Source organism: Lathyrus oleraceus, chromosome 4 (genome assembly GCF_024323335.1).
Source record: "Lathyrus oleraceus cultivar Zhongwan6 chromosome 4, CAAS_Psat_ZW6_1.0, whole genome shotgun sequence".
NCBI lineage: Eukaryota > Viridiplantae > Streptophyta > Magnoliopsida > Fabales > Fabaceae > Lathyrus > Lathyrus oleraceus.
The window spans coordinates 273,893,401-273,904,748 of NC_066582.1; the positions used below are offsets into that span (position 1 = coordinate 273,893,401).

The following is an 11,348-nucleotide window of genomic DNA, read 5'->3' on the forward strand; positions in this document are numbered from 1 at the left end:
CGGGTCTCGCTACTGAGAACCCAAATCAACATTTAAAAGTCTCTATCCAACTGGCCGACACCTTTAAATCTAATGGTGCTTCACCTGATGTGATTCATTTAAGATTATTTCCTTTCTCCCTCAGGGATGGGCACGTTCATGGTTGGATTCACTTCCAGCTAACTCAATAACTACCTGGGAAGACCTTAGGAGAGTATTCCTTACTAGATATTTTCCCCCTAGTAACACTGTTGTTCTTCGAAACCAAATAACTAGATTTACTCAAAACCAAGGAGAATCACTTTTTGAAGCTCGTGAGAGATATAAAGAGCTATTAAGAGTTTGTCCACACCATGGCCTAGAACAATGGTTGATCGTTCATACCTTCTACAATGGACTCCATTATAATACAAAGATGAGCATCGATGCTGCCGCTGGTGGCGCGCTGATGAACAAACCTTACCCTGAAGCTGGTGACCTAATTGAGGATATGGCCCAAAACCATTACCAATGGGGAACTGAACGAGCATCAATAGATAAAAAGGAGACCCAAGGTGGAATATATGAGATAAGCTCTATGGACATGATGCAGGCGAAAATGGACACTTTAGCCCTTAAGGTCGAACATATTTCTACAAACACTAACACCGCAGCGGTAGTCCACACATAGTGTGAACTTTGTGGATATAAAGGACACGAATCGGCGAAATGTAACCTTTTGAACGACCTGAACACCGACTAAATGAATTACGCCCAAGGTAACCCATTTTCAAACACCTACAACCCTGGATGGAAGAATCACCCGAACTTTTCCTATAAAAACCAGAAACCTATCCAAAATTATGCACCTCAAAGACCACAAGGTTATCAAGCCCAAAAACCAAATCAACCTATGCAAGTTGTGCCCCAGAAGCCTAACCTTGAGAAGATCATGGAGAGCTTTATATCAGGCCAGACTCAACAAAGTAAAGAATTCCTAAACCAGAACATTCACGTAAATGAACTGATAACGCAATTAGGGACCAAGGTTGATCAGATAATCACTCACAACAAGATGCTTGAAACCCAGATCTCACAGGTAGCACAAAACCAAGCCCCACAAACTACACCTAGAGGATAATTCCCTGGACAACCTCAACTCAACCCTCGAGGGCAAGCTAACTCTATCTCATTACGAAGTGGGACCGCTTACGAAGGGCCTCATAACCCAGCAATGAGCGAGTCCAAAGCTTCTAAAGAAAATATACCTACAAACCAAGGAGAAGAACTAGTGGAACCCGAAAAACAAACTGACCAAGAAGGAGAAGCCAAGGATAAAACTTACAAACCACCACCCCTATACAAACCACCAGTCCCATATCCGCAAAGACTTAAACAAACCAAAATCAATAACCAATACCAAAAGTTTATAAAAGTAATAGAGAAGCTTCATGTAGAGATTCCTTTCACCGAAGCCATCACCCAAATTCCATCTTACGCCAAATTTCTCAAAGACATCTTAACCAACAAGCGTAGGCTTGACGATCCCAAACCCTTGGAATGTAATTTTATTTTCGAGAATAAACTTGCTAAGAAGGAGAAAGACCATGGGAGTTTTTCTATACCTTGCATTCTAGGGAGTCATGTGATCGACAAAGCTTTCCTAGACGTAGGCGCCAGTGTGAGTTTAATGCCCTTAGCGGTGTGTAAAAGGTTAAACTTAGAAGAATTACAACCAACTAAGATGTCCCTCCAATTATCCGATAGGTCTGTTAAGTACCCTATAGGAATTTTAGAAGACATCCCAGTTAGGATCGGTCAACTTTATATCCCAACAGACTTTGTGGTCATGGATATCAAGGAAGACGACGATATCCCTATCCTTTTAGGTAGACCATTTTTATCAACAGTCGGAGCTATAATAGATGTTAAAAGAGGAAAATTAACTTTCGAAGTAGGAGATGAAAAGATAGAGTTTATTCTTTCAAAGTTCCTGATGGCACCAATCATAGGAGACGCATGTTACGCGATTGATATCATAGATGAATGCATAAGGGAATTTGATCAAGAAGAACCTAAGATCGAACCATTTCCAAACCCAAATGAAAAGGATGACGAGCTAGAGGAAACGGAACCTCACACTAACGAATATTTGGCCCTTACTCCGGACCTTTCACCAAATTCTCAAAAACCAGCTCAAGAACTTAAGGAATTGCCCAAGAACCTAAAATACGAGTTTTTGGATAAAGAAATGAACCGCCCCGTAATAGTTAGTGCCACCTTAAACCATGACGAGACAAACCAACTCTTGAATTTTTTACGAAGATACCCCTCTGCCTTAGGATACAACATCTCTGATTTAAAAGGTATAAGCCCATCCGTGCGTATGCACAGGATCTTGCTAGAGGAAGATTCAAAACCTTCTAGAGAACATCAGAGAAGAATCAACCATGTAATGTGCGAGGTGGTAAAGAAGGAAGTCCTTAAACTGCTAGAAGCTAGTATAATCTATCAGATCTCCGATAGTAAATGGGCAAGTCATGTACATGTGGTACCCAAAAAGGGAGGCATCACAGTCGTGCAGAACGAGAAGGGGGAGCATGTAGCTAAACGTATAGAAGGCGGATGGCGTATGTGCATATCTTATAGGAAGCTCAATAAGGAAACTAGGAAAGACCATTTCCCCCTTCCATTCATAGATCAAATGCTTGAGCGTCTTTCCAGAAACTCTTACTTTTGTTATCTGGATGGATATTCTGGATTTTTCCAAATACCCATACACCCCGAGGATCAAGAGAAAATAACCTTCACCTGTCCTTACGGAACGTTTGCTTACAGACGAATGTCGTTTGGACTCTGTAATGCGTCAGCTACTTTCCAATGTTGTATGGTGTCAATCTTCGCAGATTATCTCAATGGAATTATGGAAGTATTTATGGACGATTTCTCGGTATGTGGGTACGACTTCGAGAATTGCCTCATTAATCTTGAGAAAATCCTAGAGAGATGCGTAGAAGTTAAACTTGTGTTAAACTGGGAGAAGTGCCACTTTATGGTTAAAGAAGGCATAGTGTTAGGACATATAATATCTGAAAGAGGCATTGAGGTCGACAAAGCAAAGATAGAAGTTATAGAAAACCTTAACCCTCCTAAGACAGTTAGAGAAGTCCGTAGTTTTCTTGGACACACCGGTTTCTACCAACGCTTCATCAAAGATTTCTCTAAAATAACAAAATCCCGGACCGGCCTTCTAATGAAAGACGTTGAATTCATTTTCAATGAAAAATGTATCAAAGCCTTTAATCGTTTAAAAGAAGCACTATTTCAGCACCCATTCTACAAACTCCGGATTGGACTCAACCCTTTAAAATAATCTGTGATGCTAGCGATTTCACTATAGGAGCTGTTTTAGGGCAAATAAAAGATAATAAATTACATGTAATATATTACGCTAGTAGAACCCTAGATGTCGCTCAACTAAATTATAAACCAACAGAGAAGGAACTGCTAGCTGTAGTTTTTGCAATTGATAAATTTAGGTCTTATCTTATCGGATCTAAGAATATAGTCTATACAGACCATGTAGCTATATGTTACCTTCTAAGCAAAAAAGATGTGAAAGCTAGATTACTCAGATAGATCTTTTTGCTACAAGAGTTCGACTTAGATATTCGAGACAAAAAAGGAAAAGAAAACGTAGTTGCTGACCATCTTTCCAAACTAGAGCATTTGAAGCCAAACCATTTACCTATAAATGATGATTTCACCTATGACAGATTGATAGCTAAGTTAGATATCGTTCCCCTTGAACCTAATAGAGACAACTTTGGGATAGTTTCAGAAATTAGCAGAGTACCATGGCACGGGGATTTTGTGAATTATCTAGCCGTTGATATCATACCACCTGACCTTAATTATCAACAAAAGAAGAAGTTCTTTAAAGATATAAGACATTTCTATTGGGACAAACCACTCCTTTTTAAAAGAGGAACAGATAACATCTTTCGACGTTGCGTCCCGGAAGAAGAAGTTAGAAATATCATAGAGCATTGTCACTCTTCACCCTATGGTGGACATTCAAGCACATCCAAGACATACGCTAAGATCCTTCAAGCTGATCTCTATTGGCCAACACTATGGCGTGATGTCCATACTTATATTGTCCAATGTGACCGGTGCCAGCGTGCTGGAAACATCACAAGACACGACGAAATGCCTTTGAAGAACATCCAAGAAGTGGAATTATTTGACGTTTGGGGTATTGATTTCATGGGACCGTTTCCATCTTCGACGGGAAACAAGTACATTTTGGTAGTCGTTGACTATGTGTCCAAATGGATAGAAGTTATAGCCTCACCCACTAACAACACAAGAGTAGTCATCAAGATGTTTAAAAATAATATTTTTCCCAGATCTGGAGTACCACGACTTGTCATAAGTGATGGTGGATCACATTTTATATCCAGGATATTTGATAAACTCTTAAGAAAGTATGGAGTAAAACACAGAGTGGCAACACCATATCATCCCTAGACTAATGGTCAAGTAGAAGTATCTAACAGAGAGATTAAGCAAATCTTGGAAAAAACTGTTTCAGTATCCAAAAAAGATTTGTCTGAAAAGCTAACAGAAGCATTGTGGGCTTACAGAACTGCTTACAAAACCCCTATTGGAACTACACCATACCAGTTAGTCTATGGGAAGTTATGCCACTTACCTTTTGAACTCAAGCACAAGGCATATTGGGTCATCAAGACCCTAAATTTGGAATACCTGGCATCTGGCGAGAAGCGAATGCTCGATATCCACAAATTGGAGGAACTCCGCCAGAACGCTTACGAGAATGCCATTATATACAAAGAAAGAACCAAAGCATGGCATGACAAAAGGATTGTGAAAAAGGACTTTAATATAGGCGACTTTGTTCTCCTTTTCAATTCGAGATTATGACTTTTTCCAGGTAAGTTGCATTCGAGATGGACAGGCCCCTTTAAGGTTTCCAAAATCCTAAAATCTGGAGCAGTTGAAATCCAGAACAATTCATGTAATCCGTTTGTGGTAAATGGACAAAGACTGAAGCAATATCAAGGAGGTGACATCCCCACAGAATGCCCTGGCCATACTCTGATCGACCCTTCGAATCCTACCTCTAATATATAAAGTTCGAATCGTCAAGTTAACGACGTTAAACAAGCGCTGCATGGGAGGCAACCCATGATTTCTTTTCCTTTGCTTTACTTTTACTATTTCAATTTCAGATGTCCTCTATTTTTAACCTAACTTTTCAGGATGGAGAATTTCGACACTATGCCAGTGATCTTTCGTGACCCAGTTCAGGAGCAGCGCTACGCCATGCTTTCCCAGCGTCCAATGATGCCCACCAGATATCCTGATTCAAGTTGCATAGAGGCATTAGGCATTGAGCCTAGTGTCAGGCATTTGTGAAATCAGTTGCAATGGGATGAGTATACTGATGCGATGCATGTGACTTACAGGAACCTCACTTTGGAGTTCTTGAGCTCGCTGAACTACGAGCCCTATGTTGGTCACGCTAGTGATGGTGGCTATATTAATTTCAGGTTGTTTGGGACAGAATACACCTTCAACCACAAGCGTTTTGGTGACTTACTTGGATTTCAGACTGCTTATGATGCCTCATCTGAGCTCCCCATGAGCAATTTCCTGAGTAGAGACGTTGAGAAGTTCTAGAGTGACATTACATGTGGAGGTAGCCCTAACCCTTCCACCCAAATCTCTAACAAGATCCATAATCCTGCTTTCAGATGATTATTGTCCACACCTTCCTGGGGAAGAGTGACACTGATACACATGTAAGCGCTGAAGAGATTTTTTCCATGTATTGTACCACTCGGTCACGCCCAGTAGATTGCGGAGCTTTTCTGATCGAGAGTCTCTATCTTAATGCTCGCTCCGCTGTGAGCCCTATACACGTTGGAAGCACGGTGACTCATATAGCCTCCGCCCTAGGACTTGAAAGAAGACTATTTCACCTAACGTCTTACTGCAGTTATACTTTGATGGATATTAACTTCTGTCTGGATCGTGGCCTCATGACGAGACCTTCCCTCCAACCGAATCAATACAGGCTTTTGATCGAGGGTGAGACTATTCACTACTTTACTTTACTGGACCCTCAGGTAACTTGTGTTTATGATCAGGTCAACTGGGCCTATGCCATAGAAGGCCAAGGCGAGACAGTAGATGAACAGAGAATCACACCTACTAGAATCAAAATCCTCACCAATAATCCAAATCTTCAGAGTCCAAGCATGCATTCTGATCTCGTTAAGCTCCGTATGGAGATAGCACAGCTCCGCCAGGAGCTCGCTGACGTTGCTTTGCAGGTCAGAGTATCAAATACCACACATGCCACTGAAGTCGATATACTGAATAATGAGATCGCCGAGCTCCGACACCAGATCGCAGAGCTCCGAGGATACGAAGTCGAGGAGACTCCACTGTTCCCTGAGCATTGGTCGTATCACCGACCGAGAGATGTCGTTTGATTTACCTATTTCCCATTGTTATTTGTTTATGCTTGTTTTTATTGTTCCTTTTTTACTTTATGCTTACTTTTTATTGTTGTTATTATTATGTTTTTATGTCCATTTTATTTCTTATTTTATCTCACTTTACTATTTTATTTTATCTTATTTTATTTTGTCAAGCTTAATAAAAAAAATAGCATACCATAGAAACCTATGTGCACCCCCCTTCTTGCAAAAAATGAAGACAAAAAGTTGTGACCCAAGAAGCAATGAACAAATCCGGCCCAACCAATTCCGAAGCCATGGCGGGCGCCACAAGCCTCATGACGGACGCCATGAGGTATGAATATTTAACGGGACAGAATCCCCAATTTCACCATTTTCACCTTCTTCAATCTCTCAAAACCCATTTTCTCCTCCTCCCAACTCCACCAAAGTCAACGAAAAATCCCAACTTCCTCATTTTAACTCCAAGCCATTACCATTTCCAAACTTCACTCATCCATTTCTCTACCAATAACCCACAAAAACTTCATCTTTCACTTCCTTTCCATAAACACACATTTTTCTCTTTGCTCACCATCAATGGCCGGAATGGAGTTCAACAACATCATTCTTCACGGAGGAAAACCCGAAGAGCGACAAAACAAAATTTTACAAAAATTGCAATCCCGGGAAATTCTCGCTACCAGGTATGTAGACGAAGATTGTTTGTATACTTTAGGGATGTACCATAGTATTTTTCATATGCTTGATACTTTAGGGTTACACGATATTTTTGCTAATAAAGCACCCACCTATGATAGGTTGACTAGGGAATTTTTGAGTTCCCTAATTTACACTGTTTACCCTGGCACTGCTAGCACGGTTGGTACCGTTTGTTTTAGAATGTTTAATGTGGAATACGAGTACACTACCGATGCCTTAGCAGGTTTGTTAGGAATGCCTTACAGAGAGGATGCCATCTGTGAGACACCCTTAGATGCTGAATGGGCACTCGAAGCATTTACTTTTTGGAATAGATTATCAAATGTGGTTGTCACTTCCTTTGAAGGAATTTTAACTTCCAATATTCATAACCCGGCCATCCGTATTTTTTGATATCTTTTGGCATGTACTATTTTCGGTCGGGAGAATTCTAATAAAGTAAATGCTTGCGAGTTGCTATTTTTACAGGGTTACCTCACTAATCGAAGGACCAATCATGTTCCTTTTATGCTTGCACATATGTCCGCCATTCTTAAAAAGGGAGGAGCCATTTCTTTTGGTGGTTTAATTACTTCTATTGCTAGAGCGTTAAATCTCAACGTTGAGTTAGCCACCTTAAAACCACTCCCTCACCGCACCATTAACTTAAAAATTTTGAAGGATATGAAATTATGCAAGGTGAGGAGAGAAGGTGGTTATCACCTCATGATCCATGGTGTAGCTATACCCAGTGTTGTTTTACCTTGCTCTCAGTGTACAGATGTGCGGCATGCAAGGAACTGGACATATGGTATCGATGCTCCACCTTTTACCGGCCCTTTGCCACCTAATGTTCCTATGGACGATGGGCAAGGGACCGATGATGAGTATGACCGGCGCGACCAGTCACCTGCTCATGATATTCCTACTGAATCACCTGCACACACTGCACCTTCTTCTTCTGACCATTTTGCAGGTACCACTCCCAGTTTTTACATCACTGAGGAGATGTGGCGCGAGCACCAGGCTCGAGAGGAAAGGCATGACACCCTTCTGAATACCATAAACCAACAATTGACAAATAATATGAGTTTTATGGTAGCCTCCCAGCAGCGTAGTGAGCAAGCACATCGAACTATCACTGAGCCCTTACTTGCGATCACTAATGAGCAGCATCGCCAGTGACAGGCTACTGAGCGTCACTTCACACTTATCGAGGCACACCAAGGGTCTCTCTTAGGTCGCTCTAGGCAGCTGCAGGAAGGACTTAGTACTCGTAGCAGGCGTCGTCGACCAACGCATATTGACCAGGGCGGTGACAGTGACAGTACCGGTGATCACCCATAGTTCTCTCTCTCTCTCTCTCTCTCTCTCTCTCTCTCTCTCTCTCTCTCTCTCTCTCTCTCTCTCTCTCTCTCTTCCAGGTTACTCCTACCCTATCTCATATCAAAACATTGAGGATAATGTTCGGTTTAAGTGTGGGAGGAGATTTTTATCGCTTTTTATCGCTTTCCTTTACTTTTAGTATGTTTTGTGTGTTTTAGTTGTTTGCTTTTTCTTTCAATAAATAACATGTGTTTGACGAGTCATTTGTGTAGTGTATTCGTATTTCTCTCGTTTCTTTAACCTTACCAAAAAAATTATGAGCAAAGACAACAGTGCATCTTGAATATTCAGGCTATCAGACAGGTTTATGACGTGATGTAAAAGACTTGGGAAAACTTTTTCTAAAAATCGATATTGTCTTAACACCGTAGGCTTCATGATTATAAGAGTCGATCCCGATACCCCATATGTTGTGGCCCTAATTTTTGTTCCAAATAAGTCCTTAAGTAGTTTATCCTTGCAGTCAATTCCAGCTTAAGCATGCTCTACGTAGGGGACCGATGAAAATAAGTGAATGATCACAAAATTTCCTGCTTTGTTCTCTAGTTGTATGAAAATCTGGGCTAGGTGACTCTCACACGATCATTTAACCCGGCAAAATAAAGACATTTGCGAAACATACAGAAGAAAAAAAAAAATATATATATATATATATATATATATATATATATATATATATATATATATATATATATATATATATATATATATATATATATATATATACACATATATATATATATATATATATATATATATATATATATATATATATATATATATATATATATATATATATATATATATATATATATATATATAATGATATGCCTATTGTTGGTTGGTTCAGAGGTATCTGGTGCTGAACTTGGTAGGGTGGATGACGATCCAATCCCCCACAATTACAAATTGGGTTAAATAAAGGGGTTACACCAACTTCTGTACCAGAGCCCCATGCTTAAGATCATAATCACTAACCAGTCACCTTACTACGAGTATGTACGGATAACGGGCTTAATGTGATAGCACCTGAATGAAAAGGACTTGAAGAAGATGGAAAGAAGGCCTAGGTATGGTGGGGTAATATGGATTGATTTGTATAGGAACGAAGCCTATGACCGCATTTATGGGAAGTGTCACTACAATATCCTTAGTTCGATTCGTTAGTACCTATCGATACATTCCCTGAATAAACTTATAAGCCTTTTTGCCTTGAATTAACTCTGGTTGGTATTGTTTTTCTTGCATAAACTATAAAGAGTTTTGCTTGAGGACAAGCAAAGGTTTAAGTGTGGGAGATTTTGATCACACTGAATCACACCGGGTTTTTTACTCGGATTTCACATGTTTATTAGGTCTCTATTACCATTTTGCTTGTGTTATGCTCTCTTTTATGTTGTTTTCATATATTAGGTCTTTCGGGACCTTTTTAGAAGAAACGAAGCAAAAAGACCAAAAATTAGGGTTTTTCGGCAAATATTGTACACATGGCGTTATGAATGGCGACCGCTATAGGAGAAGCCATGACTCATCAGCCCTCAACCAGGAGGTAACCGCCACGATCCCATGAACTTTCCCATTCACACATATGGCGGGCGCTATGAAGGGGTGGCGAGCGCCACCTTTGCATTTCATGTTCCCACTAAGGAGAAGTTGAAGGGCACCATGGTCTTTGCAAGCTGTTGAATTCCTCTATAAATAGGTCGTTCTAGTTCATTTCTAAATCATCCAACTTAGTTTACAACACTAAGACTACATTAATATCTGTAAAAGCGGTAATCCGTCACATCGAGGGGTTATCGCACCGTAGTGTAATTAAGTTGGAGCACTTTGATGTTGCTGTCGTCTTTATCTTCAGAGTCAAAGGTTTATTTTCCTTGTACCAGATTTAAAGCCAACGTTTGGAGCAGGTTCTAATTTAATCGCTTTTATTTATTTTACTTGTCATGCTTTACTTTATTTAATTTCTTGCTATGCTTTACTTTATTTAATTTCTTGTCATGCTTTACTTTATTTAATTCCTGTCATTGTCTTTCCTTTATTTAAATTTCTCGCCATTATCTTTATTGCTCGTTTTAATTATTTTTCACGCTTTACTTGTTCTTTATGCCTTACATTCTAAACAACTTTTCATCATGATTAATATCGTTGTGTTCGTTTGTATTACCATGTCTGGCTAAATCTTTCAAAGGTTAGAATGTAAGGATCGCGGTTAAAGAGATGTTTCACATATTGAATCTGTAGAAATGCTTTAAAGGTTGTTTTGATTTTTAATTCGAGTTTTCTGAAACAAACATGGTTAGTTTTAACTACTCAAGGAGTGCAAAAGCACCCTGGCTTAGTTAACTAGGAATTTTTATCACTTTAAGGAAAAACGACTTTTGAAACTATTTTCAGACGCGTTGATAGATTTAAAATCAGGAAACTCCTTGGGTAAACTTTCCAAATAAAAATCACTTTTCAACTAAGTTTACGAGTCTTATTTTTTAAAAATAAGTTTACTACTTTAGCGTTCTGCGCGCCTTTTATAAGTGACAATAAAAGGCCTCAATTTAAGGGTAAACTCGATTCTGAATACGCGAAAGCGACAGTTCCTGTTAAATGGATTATTTTCAAGAGTAAAAAATATTGCCCCATAAATAGTTCTATTTAGACAATCGAAATATCGTTTAACTGACGTGAAATACATTCAAACCTGTCTTTATCTGCATTGTATTTATTATTTTCTTTATTTACTGTTATTTTGCAACATCAATATCTCTTTTATACCGCCTTAGATAAATATCGTAATGATAGTAATCGATAGAT

The 11,348-nt window shown here is 39.4% G+C and overlaps 1 non-coding gene across 1 annotated transcript; it reads right to left on the minus strand.

The window, feature by feature from the left end:
- Nucleotides 1-232: 232 nt before the first annotated feature.
- Nucleotides 233-339, minus strand: LOC127077425 (small nucleolar RNA R71). The gene has a single exon (XR_007787238.1). It is a non-coding gene; the product is annotated as a small nucleolar RNA R71 (small nucleolar RNA).
- Between the last annotated feature and the right edge of the window lie 11,009 nt (nt 340-11,348).